Below are 15,168 nucleotides of genomic sequence, written 5' to 3' on the forward strand. Positions count from 1 at the left end.
TCGACGGAACATTCTGCCATCGACGTGACGCGTAATACGGTGTGATGACCGTCAGAGTTATAACAACAAAACGACGTGGTTATGATTTGTTCGACTTTACGAAAAGCACAATCAATATAAATGGAAGGCTGTCGGGATGTATTGTACCATGCTTTCTTAAAACATGGCATCAATTGATGTATGCAATATTTGATACCGTTAATTGACAGTAACGTATTTCTAATATATAACTTGCATTGATATTTGTTTTGGACTTGGGATTTCGATTTAGTATATTGTAACCCTGGTACTTGCAATACAATTGCAGTTACATATCGACATACGCAATGTGCGCACGCATAACCTGAGATTCGCCTTCACACTTAATCTTCCATTTAAGTAGACACATGCTTCATATACTATAGAAACAGTATCCAAGATGGCGTGTATGTGATTGCTGGATTGCTTTCATACCACACTATTAACCCATTTATGCCTAGTGGACTTTACCATCCTTCTAACACATGCTTTTAAATGATCAGACATATGCTAAGGTGTTGACAGGTCGTGGCTCGCATGTTTATTATGCCACGACAGCGCATTTACGTTGGAGACGCTGACATGATATTTTAAAGTATTATCAGAACAGAACAGAACACATCTTTATTTCTTTATTTAACTCAAGTTACAATTGCAACATATGAGTATACAGAACAATATTGTCTTTTAAACATAATTTTCACATGACATGGTTAGATAAGATCTACTAAGAAAGATAAGTAACATACATTTTCCTAGGTAATAATTATTTAGGGAATTGGAAATGGGGGGGGGGGGTGTCCAGTTGATTTTTGACCTAGTTATTGGACTTTTTCATGGGCGTAGTACATTTTAAATGTATAGTAACCTCAAATATTGAAACAGACTATAGGTTACAAGCGCGTGGAGAAGTAATTGACGGGTGACGTAAACATGGTCACGTGAGTTAAGGTAGCGCACCTCTAATGATTTCCCGCGATTTCTTCGAAGGTTGAAGAGCCTACTATTAGGTGCCGTAGCCTAGTGGTTAAGGCGATAGACTAGAAATCTTTTGGGATTTTCCCGCGCAGGTTCGAATCCTGCCGACGACGTATACCTTTTTACGACGCGTTTTATTTATTTTCTAACGTAATTTGATTTAATATGGCATATAAGCTATATTTATTGTTAAATATGTTGCAATTTTTATGCACATTCTTCAATTATTAAAATTAAAACAACGTTATGGCGCAATTGGGTGATTTACTGTTGAAAAAACGAACCATGCATGTTGCATTTTTATTTTTATTTCAAAAACTAAACGGTAAATCTGTCAAGTTCTTGGTATTTTTGCTGTATATAGTGTTTCTATAAAAACTAAGTTTAAAATATGACTTCAATGATACTATTTTGAATTTTATGACACTTTGTTTTTAACCGACCCAATTTTTACTTGGCTGAAATCACTTACATTTCATGGCGCTCTTCCATAGATAAAAATTTGTAAAAAATAAATGTCTGCAAAAGAATACTTATTTCATCTTGTTTAAACTTTAAACACCTTTACAGCATCTGTACACACCAACTGCATGCCCATATTTGGAAATTTGAATGAATTATGGATCTTTTATATACCCCAGGGGTGAAAATAAACTGGACAAAAGCCGAGCGTGGGGATGGTTTTGAAAAACTCGGTATATTTTTTTAAAAAGCATGGAAAGCCTACCTACAAATTTGCATGCAGTTCAGTGAAATGATGCTGATTAAGAAAATAATTAATTAGATTATATTTGGATATGTGCCCATTAGAGGTGCGCTACCTTAATCAAGTCAGTGTAACAGGCATGAGAGTTGTGTTGACATATGCGATTCACGCTTGTTTAACAATTTTGGAGGTTTTTTTTAAGCATGTGGAATAATCTTGTGAATTTTACCGGATAAATCTGTGAACATTCTTCAATGATTAACCAGAGGCACCACCTTTGGACCTGTACAAGGGGTGAGTTTAATATTCTCATGTAATTGATAATTTGTAGCAGTCTAGCTAGGATACTGCCGAAAATGTGGTTATGATGTCTGTACAACAAAATTAATTGAACATGGTACAAAATATTACAACCTCGATATTGCAACAAAACAAACGGCGGCTGAATGCACAATAGGTTAAGAGAATTAGTACATGTAGTTCTTAATAAGTGTCTTACACTATAACAAGGAAGCACTGTTAAACATACATGCTATGCATGCGCATAAGTTTAGGAGCAAAACTTAAATCAACAATAGTATCATAGAGGTATATTACAGCACTTGTAACTATAGGATTGTTGTAGTGCATAGGCACTTGAAAAGATGATCATGTTATACAACACAGTGCTACATTTTATTGCAAAAATTAAATCAAAAATAGTATCATAGTAATATATTACAATACTTGTAACTATAGGATTGTTATAGTGCATAGGCACTTGAAAAGATGATCATGTTATACAACACAGTGTGACATTTTCTTGCATTGAGAAGTAAAATTAACTATGCGTGTACAACTCAACTTATATTATATGCTGCTATATGCATGGAAGAGACATATAACAATGTTTATAAATAAGTGAAGTAATTTTTAAGTACTTGAAAATAATTAGATTATCTAGAAACTGTATTCATTAGTATTTGCATGAATTTGGATGTGTTTTTTAATACAATAGTTGAAGAACTTAATAGTAATTCTTTATATTTTAACATATTTGGTCTGCAGAAGTAATATGTCTTAATATATGTTTTCCTATCTGACTCAAAGAATGTGCATTTCAGCAAAAATGGAATTCATTTCCTACATCATTAAGATTACAGAGTGTGCATTTTCTCTCTGAAATATCAATATTTTCCCATCTACCGGTTTCTATTGGGAAGTAATGATTGCCAGTTCTAAATCTTATCATACTTATCGATTCTTTATTGCTTAATTTCAGCAAATAACTTTCAAGATTCATGTTGTCTTTTATAAGTGAGTAATTTATACCCTTACTAGAGTAAGCTAGAGATGTATGCCAACTTTGGACATTTTGACCTAAAAGGATATCCTTTATTTTACATTTAACAGTTGTGTCCCTTATACCATTTTGATGTAGCCAAATATCATTTCTCCCAGTGTCAACTAGTATAGATTTAACTTTTTTTATCCATTTTGACTCAAAATCTTGCAGATTAAGCATATATCTGTAAATCCTAAAAGCTATTTTACTTTGTTTTCCTTTAATAAGTCTTTTCCAAAATCCTATGATTCTGCTCTTAATAGTGATTTCAATAGGGTACCGACCTGATTCAGCGTACAACATATACAATGGTGTGCTTTTTCTGAGATGAAGTACTTTTCTAATGAATTCACCATTGATATTATTTTCTAGTAATTTTTGCCATAGCCCTACCCGCCAAACAGAATCGAACGCTTGAGAAAAATCTATAAACAAGCAAAATAACTTCTTTTGTTGTTGTCTAAGTCTTAGTATTTCAACAATTGAGTTTAGTGTGAAAATGTGATCTAGTGTTGAGTAGCTTTTTCTAAATCCTGCCTGATTTTCAATAAGTATATTATTATCTTCTAGAAATTTATTTAGCCTATTATTTAATACAGAGGTGAAGAGTTTGCTGACACAACTCAATAGGGCTATTGGGCGGAAATTTTCAGGGGCTTGTGGGTCGCCTTTATTTGTATATATAGGGATAATAGTTCCATGAGACCATTTAATCGGCAGGATTCCTGTGTCCATAATCAGATTGAAAAGGTTAACATATAGGGGTAACAATTTATGGCTGGTTGTTTTTATATACATTTAAAATGTTATCTATTCCAGCTGCTTTACCATTTTTTAGAGATTTGATGCATTTAGTGATTTCTTCTGGAGTGATTTGCGAGTTAAGAATATTGTCTGAGTTATTAGCTATATTAGGGTTATTGAGGATGTTGGATTCATCCGTGTCATGATCATAGTTATTGCTAGCTTGTTTAAAGTGTTCATACATGGCTTCTAATGTTGGCATTTCTGTGGACTTTTTTTCATTAATTTTATTTAGAAATTTCCAGAAGTCTTTTGGGCTTTTACTCTGTATATTTCTTAATTTATTTTTATTATTTCTATTATACATATTTATTCATTGTACTTTTATATTTTTCACATAATGATTTAAGTATAAATTTATTTTCTTCAGATGGGTTTTTATTATATTTTTTCCTTGCCTTGTTATAGTGCTGTTTAGCCTTTTTGCAATGTATTCCAAACCATGGCTTATTTTTATTATGTTTGATAAAATATTTATTACTTTTTGGCAGGAATGTTTTTACAGCACTATTTATAAATATTGAGTTTAAATTTTCTGTAACATTATCTAGATAGGATTGGTTAGCTGACTCTTTATTTTCTGTAATATTCCTAATGATATTATTTATTTCATCATCAGGTATATTTGAAACGAACTCATCGACTAGTCTATTATCCCATTTAGGTACATTAGGCATGTTAGACTTACAATCTTCGTTTTTTTTATTTATCAAGTTTAAGTTACAGTCTAAGAGTGCATGACCATCTGAATATAGATTATCAAGTTCGATAATATTGAAGTCATTAAGTAGAGTATAGCCGTCTAGTGAACATATTGCATAGTCAATAACAGATATATTTCTAAATGTCATTTTACCTATACCGCTATCTTTACCGTATCTGCCATTCAGTATTATTAAATTGTTATTCTTACAGTTATCGACTAACTTATAACCGTGGTTATTTTTCTTCTTATCCTGCGATTTACGATTAAGCTTTATGCCATAATGTTCCATGGCTGCCTTTTGGTCTAAAAAATTAATAGTATCATAATCAAAATCGAAAAGGTCTGCTAAAAAATCATCGCAGACCGTGAAATCTACCATTTCTGCAGTTTGAGCATTATGATCTCCAAATAAATATACATATGAATATTTGTTACATATATTTGAAATTTCGTGTTCAAACATTTCATATTCATCATTTTTATAAAAACGCGACGTCATTGGAGGCACATAGATTGTACCAAATAATAGATCCTCGTCTAAATTTGTATATTTACTAGATAATTTTAACCACATTAAGTAGTCACATTGGGTTTCAATCACTTCAATATATGGAAATATACAGTTTTTAACAAATGCTCCTATGCCGCCAGATTTTCTAAGTGTTTTTTGCTTTCTAGGTATATTAATGTAAGTGTAACCGTCAATTTTGATCACATCATACTGATCAAGTTTAGATTCCGATACAAGAAATATGTCATAGTCATGTATAAGGGAGATAAATTCTGGAAAGTTCGAACGCCTTTTAAGGCCGCAAACATTAAGCGAACCCAATATAAGAGTTTTCATATTAATATGTTGGCGTTTCTTACAGTCAAAGCGGTTGATCGGGACATCGCCCCCAACATCCTAAGTCGTCGCTATTTCCGGGGGTTTATCACTCTGTGGCGTTGGGGGTTTATCATTCGGTGGCGTCGGTGAAAAGTTTATTGAAGAGACATACTGTTTCTGTTTCCTGTGTTCGTAGTCCCGCATGACCTGGCTGTATTGGTCAACCTCTTCCTCGGTCTCGATATCGGGGGTTTGGGAATCGCTCTCCCTACTCGCTGAACCGGTTTCCATAAGGCATCCGAACCTATTCTGAGACGGGAGCTCAGAACTGTTTGGCGTCGTGATGTTTCCATGTTTATTAAGGTCAGTTTGTTTATGTTTTAGTCTAGACGTTTGTAGCACTTCTCTCCAGTCGGGGAACTCATCAATAACTACCTTTTTCTGCACAATTAGTTTGGCTGGGTAACCAATATGTACTGTACGTGGGGGATTCGCAGCCTTCATTTCTTTGAATTTCGGCCAAATGCGGGACCTGGCCTCAACTATTTCATTTGGGTAATCCCTGTTTATACCGATTTCGGGTTTGCCCTTCAATTTATGTGCAAACGAGAGTATGTTCTCCACGTCCTGGTGATCACGGAAACAGGCTATAATTGGTCTGGATTTGTCACCGTTGGGTGCCAAACTCTTGAACGACGGTTACATTACATTCACCTCTGTGTTGGGCTCAGAACGGACTATTGTTATGAAAGCGTCTCATTCATGTCATGATCATACCAAGCGTTCATCATTGAGGTTACAGTATACTAAACAATCTCTTGCACGACGGTTACATTGCATTCACTGTATTAAAGAAAACCATCTCAAACCATGATATCTTATATCAGTCTTAATTCATTATTATAAAATTGATATGGTTTCTTGATGTTAAGAAACCAACATACATACACACGTCGAAGCAATTCCTTACGTCACTCAATAAACATTATGTTCAATTGTTGACATTTGTAAAGTGCGTGAAATGATTCCATCTGCGTAAATGGGCAATAAAATAGTTCCAAAGAGCTGCATTAAAACTCGCAAGTTTTTGCACGATTTATCGTACATTTAAAAGTCATATTTCTTAATTTAATGCATGCGATCTTAAATATCCAATCAAATATACATTGAATGCGTTTGTTCGGTTTTAGCTATTCTATAGACAAAATGGCGTGCTGAGCCTTTCGCAGAGTTGTATGTGAGAGCAAGGAACGACAACTCTGCGTGGAGATTGGGTTGGGTGCACCCAATCGATGCGCTCGTTGAATGGAAATACTGCTTGTGTCAATATCTAGGTCAACACAGATAAATCTCTTCACTAAATCAATACAGTTTTCGGATTTCAATAGCTCCGGTATACCACGAAAAATTAAATTGTTCCGTCTACTTCTGGCTTCAGCATCAATACTACGATATTCAAGGATTTTCACTCGCTCGTTTGTTTTAGAATTGTCATATGATATAGATTGCACGTGCGCTTCAATATTCTGTACACGGGCATTCATACTATTTGCAAATGTCAACATCTCGAACAAGGTAACGAGCTTGTCGTCCGTAGACAACTGCTTGAAATCATTTTTGGACAAAGTTTTATCATGATCATCAAACGTACCACATGTTGAGCGTTTTTGCCTCTTTTTGTTTTGATTGATAGACCACTCGCTTTCATTGCTCGTGCCCACGTCACCTCCACCGCCGCCATGTTTGCCACGTCCACCCGAGAAACCATGCCCGAAATTTCCATTCTCTGACTTATTTTTCGATTTCTTTTCCATTTCGAATAATACACTTCCAATTTGCTTCTTAAATACAAACGTATCTATGCTAAAAAAATCACTATTAAGACACTCGAAGTGGAAAAATAACAAAATTTGCCGAGCTAGAAAAACAACGTGCAGCTCTACACCATATCACGTGACACGTGATACCCATCCGATAGCAGTTTTAAGCTCCGCCCATCAATATCCGTTTTAAAACTCCGACCATATTTGGTTTAATCAATGAATTTTTTAGCGTTCCATGTTTTAGCCCCCCCCATTCTGAGAACTACTTTTTTGAAGGCGTGGTATGTCGCTTCTTTGGTTTAAATGGAAACAAACAGCGATTCATATTTTATTCAGAAGTTAGAAAATTAATAAACAAGAAGTTGTTTTTTTTAAACAAAACTAACACTTTATTAAGTATATATCTATAGGGAAATATAAATTAAATGAGCATTAATCAATGGAAAAAATTAAACAAATACAAATGTGCACCGCTACCATTAATTGGCTGCAGATGAACACAATGAACACAATTTAAAACAGTAATGATAAACATTTAACGTAACACAAATATACTTAACACGTTTTAAATAAAAAATGACAGATTTGATCAATTTAAAGAAGAATTTATGACAAATATTCACTAAACATCTCGTCTAAGATTATATAAAAAGAATTAACTAATACTTTACAAATGCTTTCCTTTTTTGTGTCATTCTTATAAAAAGCAAGGCAAACAGGTGAATAGCATACACAATGAATTAACATTGCCAAAGTAAAATAATAAATACTTGATTGAGATGCTTTGCCTATGCCTGCCATTCCTAATAATACATGACAATTTCAATTTTTAAGTGTCTGAAATCAAACTTTCACAAAAATGGTTCTATCTCCACAACCAAACAGGAAATTTGTGTAGTCAACCTGAAAATAAAATAAAGAATCCTTTAGAAAAAAAAACATCATCAAACATTCATCGCATAACTGCTTTAATAATAAAAATCCAGATATATTATTTGTATTAAAATTTAAACTTTATAAATATAGTGACATATAGATTTTTAATATGTTCAGATAAAAAAATAACATAAATACTCTCAAAAATAAATTTGTCGGCAAAAAAGTATTACCTTTCCGACAAATTAATTAGATGGGTTGATGTGAAGCTGTGCCGGGATGCAGTTGGGGGGGGGGATATCTCGAGTTGGTTGAGAGGCAGAGAAAGACTCAGACCAGTGCAACTGAGCCGCCAAGAATTTTGGTAGATATCATCACCCATGGAATGTGTGGTCGCAACTTTCTGCCATTAAAAGAAAAACATTTCATATTATAATAAAATAAAACAAATCCAACAGGAGATAACATTTCAAAATAGAGTGTTTAAATAACATTTTTATGGCACAACTTGAACAAATTACAACTTTAATAGACACAATATTATTAATACAAAATGAAAATTTATAAACTCCACTTTATATAAAAATAATTAAGAATTTCTTTTAACTTAAAATATTTTTATTATGGACTCGGGGCTTTTTTTGCTTATTAAGGGAATAGGTGTTTTCCTAATTTGAGAAATTTGCGACTCAAATTTTCACAATTTAAACAAGTTCGCGACTCAAATTTTCACAATTTAAAAAAAGTTTGCAACACATTTTTTCACAATGTTGATCTGTGGACGACACAATTTTGAACAGTTTTCGACACATGTTTTCAAAAAAGTTGCACAACGCGCAACTCATTTGTTCACAGTTTTTCAACAGTGACATTTTTTATGAACAGTGCGTGACTCAATTTGTTCACAATTTTGAACAGTGTGCAACTCATTTTTTAAAATTGTGTACAGTGCGCGACTCATTTTTCCACCATGTTGAATGAACAGTGCGCGACTCATTTTTTTCAAAATTTTGAACAGTGCGCGACTCATTTTTACAAATTTTTAACAGCGCGCAACTCATGTGTTTTCACAATTTGAAGAGTTTGTGACTTATTTTTTTGAAATTTTTAATGAACAGTGCCCCACTTATTTGTCCCCCATTTTTGAACAGTGCGCAAATGATTGTTCCAAATTTTGTACAGCGCGTGACATGATTTTTTCACAATTTTGAACAGTGCGCAACTAATTTTTCCACAATTTTCAATGAACAGTGCATGACTTATTTTTTTCCCAAAATTTTGAACAGTGAGTAACTCATTTCACAAATTTTGTACAGCGCGTGACTCATTTTTTCAAAATTTAATTTATGAAAAGAGTGGGATTTTTCCACAATTTTGAAATCAGAACGAACAGTGGGCAACTAATGTTGCCCACAATTTTGAACAGTGCGCGACTCATTTTTTTCAAATCTTGGTACAGTGCGTGTCTCATTTTTTCACAATTTCGAACAGTGCGCAACTCATTTTTCCACAATTTTGAATAAACAGTTTGCGACAGTAGAACAACTGGCACTGATCATTGGTTCATCAGCATGAGAATGGGTGTAAAAAATGGCACAAATAATGAAACATGTGTGTTTAAGCATGTATACATAACAATGAAACTTACCAACCACTCGGCCAGGATACATATGGTGCAGAAGCTGCGGGATTCAGCATGCTCTCCCACTGATATTATGCAGTTCAGTGGTCAGACTGGCAGTCAACTTATGTTGGGATTTCCCAATTGTGAAGATATTAACCTCAGCAATCTCCAAACACAAACATATGTTCATTTATTGTCAGTCAAACAGTAATTAATCCATCATGTCACCCAGACAGTCTCAAAACACGATGCAAAACCAAAGCATTTTCGTTTCGTCTAACACACAGCTGGTAACGTCGCTGAATATTGCACAAAAGCAGCTTCATTATGAAGTTCCAGCGACTCGAAATACACAAGAAGTCGCGTTCCCCACCCACTTTGACTTCGCACTTGAAGGCCTGTTTTTTGGGGAAAACTGTTAACATCTCACAACAAAACGTATACTACGGAGATGGACAAGTTGAAAAATAAATCACTCTTATCACTTCCAAATTGCGCACTACGTTAAAATCCCGTTCCATTTGATAATTGTATTTATTGTTTGAAAATTTCACTCTACACATTCGCTTTGAAAATAGCGGTTGGTGTGTACTCTTGGAAGTACATGTCGAATGTGTTATTGTAAAAAATATTGGTATTGTGTTTTTATTGCAGAAATTGTTCTTTTAAGTTTCGATTTCTCGCTTCAATTTTTGTATTATGTGCGTTTAAATTTGATTGTTTGTTGCTTTCTTGCGAACTATTTTTTATGTGTAAATATATATGCATAGACGCTAGCGGATGTAATCAGGTTGCTACTAATTTGCATATTTACTACCGTATCTACATCAATGAATTTAGCGGTTGTTTGTTTTTGTTTGTTTTGTGAATATTTTCTTATTTACTTTAAAATGTGGCATAATAAATAGAATATACGGTTGGTGACTTTTGATATCATGTGATATATGACTCGTCCGATATGGTGTGTGAAAAGGCTCGGCAAGCCTCGCCTTTTCCTACGCCATATCAGACTCGTCTTATATCACATGATATCAAAAGTCACCAACCATATCTTCTCTATATCCCGTACAAGAAACCGTACATCTCGGCGGACTTAATCCGCTAGTCCAAATTTGACAGCTGTCAAAAATGGGAATTTCCCAGTTTCTAAAAATAGAAACGAGACGAACATTGATGGGCAACAGAGTGAGCCGGAAGTCAAGAAGTAGGACGGAGAGGAGAAGATCAAAGTTCGATGCGCTTATATGAACATCAACGGACTATGTAGTAAAAGGACTGACAAATTGAAATCGGATTTTATAAAGAAATTATTCGATAACAATGATTGTATTTTATTTACAGAAACATGGACAGATGCTTTTTCAAATTTACATGTAGATGGTTTCGAACATTACGTTTTAAATAGAGAAGATATTAAAAGCACAGCAAAACGAAATTCAGGCGGTATTATTGTTTATATAAGAAATAATCTAGTGTCAGATGATAGTTTACTTTTTGCATCAAAAGATGACATTATTTGGGTTAAATTTTCTGCCAAAAAGTTAGGTACAGAGAGAGACTTTTTTTTATAGGTTTATGTTATGTGGTTCAAGATGATAGTAGCTGCCAATCTATGGATGAGACTAATGTTTTTGATAGGTTAATTGATTCCGTTATATATGTAGAAAGTTTGTCAGAAAATGAAAATTATTATGCAATTTTTGGAGACTTTAACTCACGCACTTCAACTTTGCCTGATTATGTAGAAAATGATAGTGTGAACAATTTCAATATTGATTTACTGCCTGAGGGGTACTAGTCAGATATTGAATTACGTAGGTTTTCATTAGAATAATAATGGAAGACATATGTTAGATTTTTGTAAGCAAACGGGCTATAGAATTGTAAATGGTAGAAAAGGCAATGATAATACGATAGGGAAACATACATTTGTAAGCAATGGGGGATGTAGCGTGGTGGACTATTTGTTATGCAAATATGCTATGTTCAAGAATATTTCCATATTTGATATCGATGTTCCAAATATTGACTCAGACCACTGTTTAATGAGCGTTACATATACATTAGACTCAGTAATCAGTAAAAATACCAGTGAAAGGTGTGATACAAAAGAGTTTGAAAGTGTAAACTATAAATATGTATGGAAGCCCGACTTGAAAAATACTTATATGGAAAATTTAGAGAGTGAAGAATGTTTAAAAAGCTTAGATGTTTTGACGAATAATATAAGGGCTAGCATGACATGTGATGATATAGATATGTGTATAAATAATTTCGAAACTATTTTAGACAATGTTGCCTCACCTTTTGTTAAAAATATATGTACAGAAAATAGTAATTATATTGTTAACTCGGAAAGTTCACAGCCATGGTTTTATCGAGGAGTGTTTGAGAAAAGGAATATTTTCTTAAGATGTCTTAATCAGTATAGAATTAGTCAAAATAAAAACACAAGAGTGAATATGGTTAAATCTAGGTCGGATTATAAGTTGACAATAAGAAAATGTAGATACAATTATGATAAAGAAAAAACAAATAAACTGTTGAGTAACAGGCACAAAAACGCTCGTTTATATTGGAATATGTTAAAGGGATCTGCTGGTATCAAAAAGTCAAATATATCAATGTCAATGTTTGAAAATTATTTTAAAGCTGTTAACAATACAGAAGATAGGTATTTTACACCTGATGAAGATATTATGTATTTTATTGATAGGTACGAAAATGATGAATTTAAAATTATGTTCAGTGAATTAAACACATGTATAACTATTATGGAAATAACAGCAGCCATTAACCAGTTGAAAACCAACAGGTCATGTGGTCCTGATTGTTGAATAAACGAAATGTTTACTGTCGGTAAAAATGCATTGGTGAACGTTTTTTATACATTGTTTACTTAGATTTTTGAAAACGCATATTTCCCTAAGCGATGGTTGGAAGGCTTTGTGATTCCACTGCATAAAAAAAGCAGTATAAATAATGTGGATAATTATCGTGGTATAACTTTATTGAGTAGTTTAGGTAAGCTGTTTACTAGGATTATAGATAATAGATTGAAATCATGGGCCGAAAAGTATAACGTGTATATAGAAGCCCAATCAGGATTTAGGGCAAATATGAGTACGGTAGATAATATATTTGTGCTTAACGGTTTAATAACACATGTTCTGAATCAAGGGAAACAACTCTATACATTATGTGTTGATTATACTAAAGCGTTTGACTATGTGGTTCGTGAAAATCTTTGGTTTAAGCTGATACAGCTGGGACTTAGAGGTCATATACTCTACATTTTTAAATCAATATAAGTCTAGAGTTAAGTATTGCAATGAGTTAAGTGATGAATGCACATGCACTCACTGACTCTTGGGGTACGTCAGGGGGAGTGCTTATCTCCCTTTTAATTTTCGATGGTTATCAATGATTTAGAAGATATGTTTATTCATAACAATGCAGATGGTATAGATGTTAATATGTTTAAGATATTTATGTTACTGTATGCCGACGACATTGTCATTTTTGCAAATTCGGCTGAATCATTACAGCGTAGTATTGATATATTATATGATTATTGTTTAACATGGAAACTGAAGACAAATGCTGATAAAACAAAAGTTATGATATTTAAAAACGGCGGTATTATTCCAAATGACATTGCTTTTTATTATAATGGCGAACCAATTGAAATAGTTAACAAATTCTGTTATTTAGGTGTGGTTTTTACTACAGGGGTTTCGCTTAGTACCGCACAAAGTACTTTGGACGGACAGGCACAGAAAGCCATTTTTACTATGAATAAATACTTGAATAAATTGACTTATATACCGCCAAAACACAAGTTGGAACTTTTCGAAAAGCTTGTATCGCCAATTTTGAATTATTGTTGTGAAATATGTTGTTATGCGAATGACTTATCCATTGAGACATTACATATGAAATTTTGCAAAAAAATGCTTGGTGTGAAGAAAACTACTCATAACGATTTTATATATGGCGAATTAGGCAGAGTATCTTTTAAAACTATACATATGTATAAGGCTATTAAATATTGGTTACGAATTCTTCAAACGAAAGAAAATAAGTATATTCTTGTTGTGTTTAATTTATTAAAGAATGATTTAGAATATTATCACAATAAAACAAATTGGTGCTCCTTATTGAAGAACTTATTATGTTTGCTTGGTTTTGTTGATGCCTGGACTTTTTAAGGTGTAGGTAATAATGACATGTTTCTATATATTGTTAAGCAGAGATTAAATGACCAATTTATACAAAACTGGTACGCCAGATTAACTCAGTCTAGTAGAGCTTTATTCTACAACACAATTTAATCTTTTAGATTTCAACCATATCTCGAATGTTTTAATATTAGTAAGTTTTGTCAATCGTTTTCTCGTTTTCGAGTCTCAACGCATAGATTGCATATTGAGGCTGGTCGATGGACCAGACCTTTGAGTACCCCAATAAGTGATAGAAAATGTGCAAGATGCAATACAATTGAGGATGAATATCATTTTGTTATGGAATGTGTAATGTAAACTGACATTAGGAAAAAATATATTGGCAGAAAATATTGGTTTAGACCTAGCATGGCTAAATTTGTAGATCTTATAAAGTCAGAAAATGAGAATATACTTAGAAACTTAGGAACCTATATTCATAAAGCATTTATTATTAGAGATGAGGTAATGTATAGAAATTGACATGGTAAAATTGATGCACAATGTGTTTCGTGTGATACTGTAAATACATGCTTTCTATGTGTTTTCTTTGTACTTGAATTGTATATACAATTGTATTTCATGTTTTCTATGTGTTTCTGCTGAAACTGTTAATGTGTCTGATGTACTATGTATGTTCCTTGGTATATTACAGAAACCATACGCAAACTATGTTTACATGATTGTTGATTACTGTTACATACATTTTGTAATACGGATAATAAATGTGATATGAGGCCTTTATGTTGTTTTAATTCTTAAGTATACTAGACTATGATAGCGTTGCTATTTACAACTGTAATGTATTGTAGTGAACTACGATTACATTATAACATTTACCTGCATTTTTCTATTACGATTAATAGATAAGACATGTTGCCTTAATACCCTGTGTATTATTTTATTTACCAGGCTATAATAGCGTTGCTCTGTACAACTTTAAAGTATTGTAGTGAACTAATCTGAAATTGTTAAAGCAAAATTAGTTCTGCTGTTTATGTTAATATCACACCATATAAGCGTTCTATCGTATGAATAGATATGACAACAACATCTATAATGTCTGTCTTACTCGAAAAATCATAATGTAGTTCACGATTTTACAATTAATGTATTATAACGTGTTATTATAAGTCTAGTTTCCACAATATTTGTCTTACCTGTTTCTTTCGGTAAGACAAATATATGAAAAGTGGATATAAATTGTTAAGTACAGATGTTAGTGATGGCAGTTGCCTATGATATCAGTCTTACATT

General features: G+C 33.1%; 1 non-coding gene across 1 annotated transcript; it reads left to right on the forward strand.

The window, feature by feature from the left end:
• The first annotated feature begins 1,027 nt into the window (after positions 1 to 1,027).
• Trnas-aga (transfer RNA serine (anticodon AGA)) lies at positions 1,028 to 1,109 on the forward strand. Its single transcript has one exon. It is a non-coding gene; the product is annotated as a tRNA-Ser (tRNA).
• Positions 1,110 to 15,168: the final 14,059 nt, after the last annotated feature.

Source organism: Dreissena polymorpha, chromosome 5 (genome assembly GCF_020536995.1).
Source record: "Dreissena polymorpha isolate Duluth1 chromosome 5, UMN_Dpol_1.0, whole genome shotgun sequence".
Taxonomy (NCBI): domain Eukaryota; kingdom Metazoa; phylum Mollusca; class Bivalvia; order Myida; family Dreissenidae; genus Dreissena; species Dreissena polymorpha.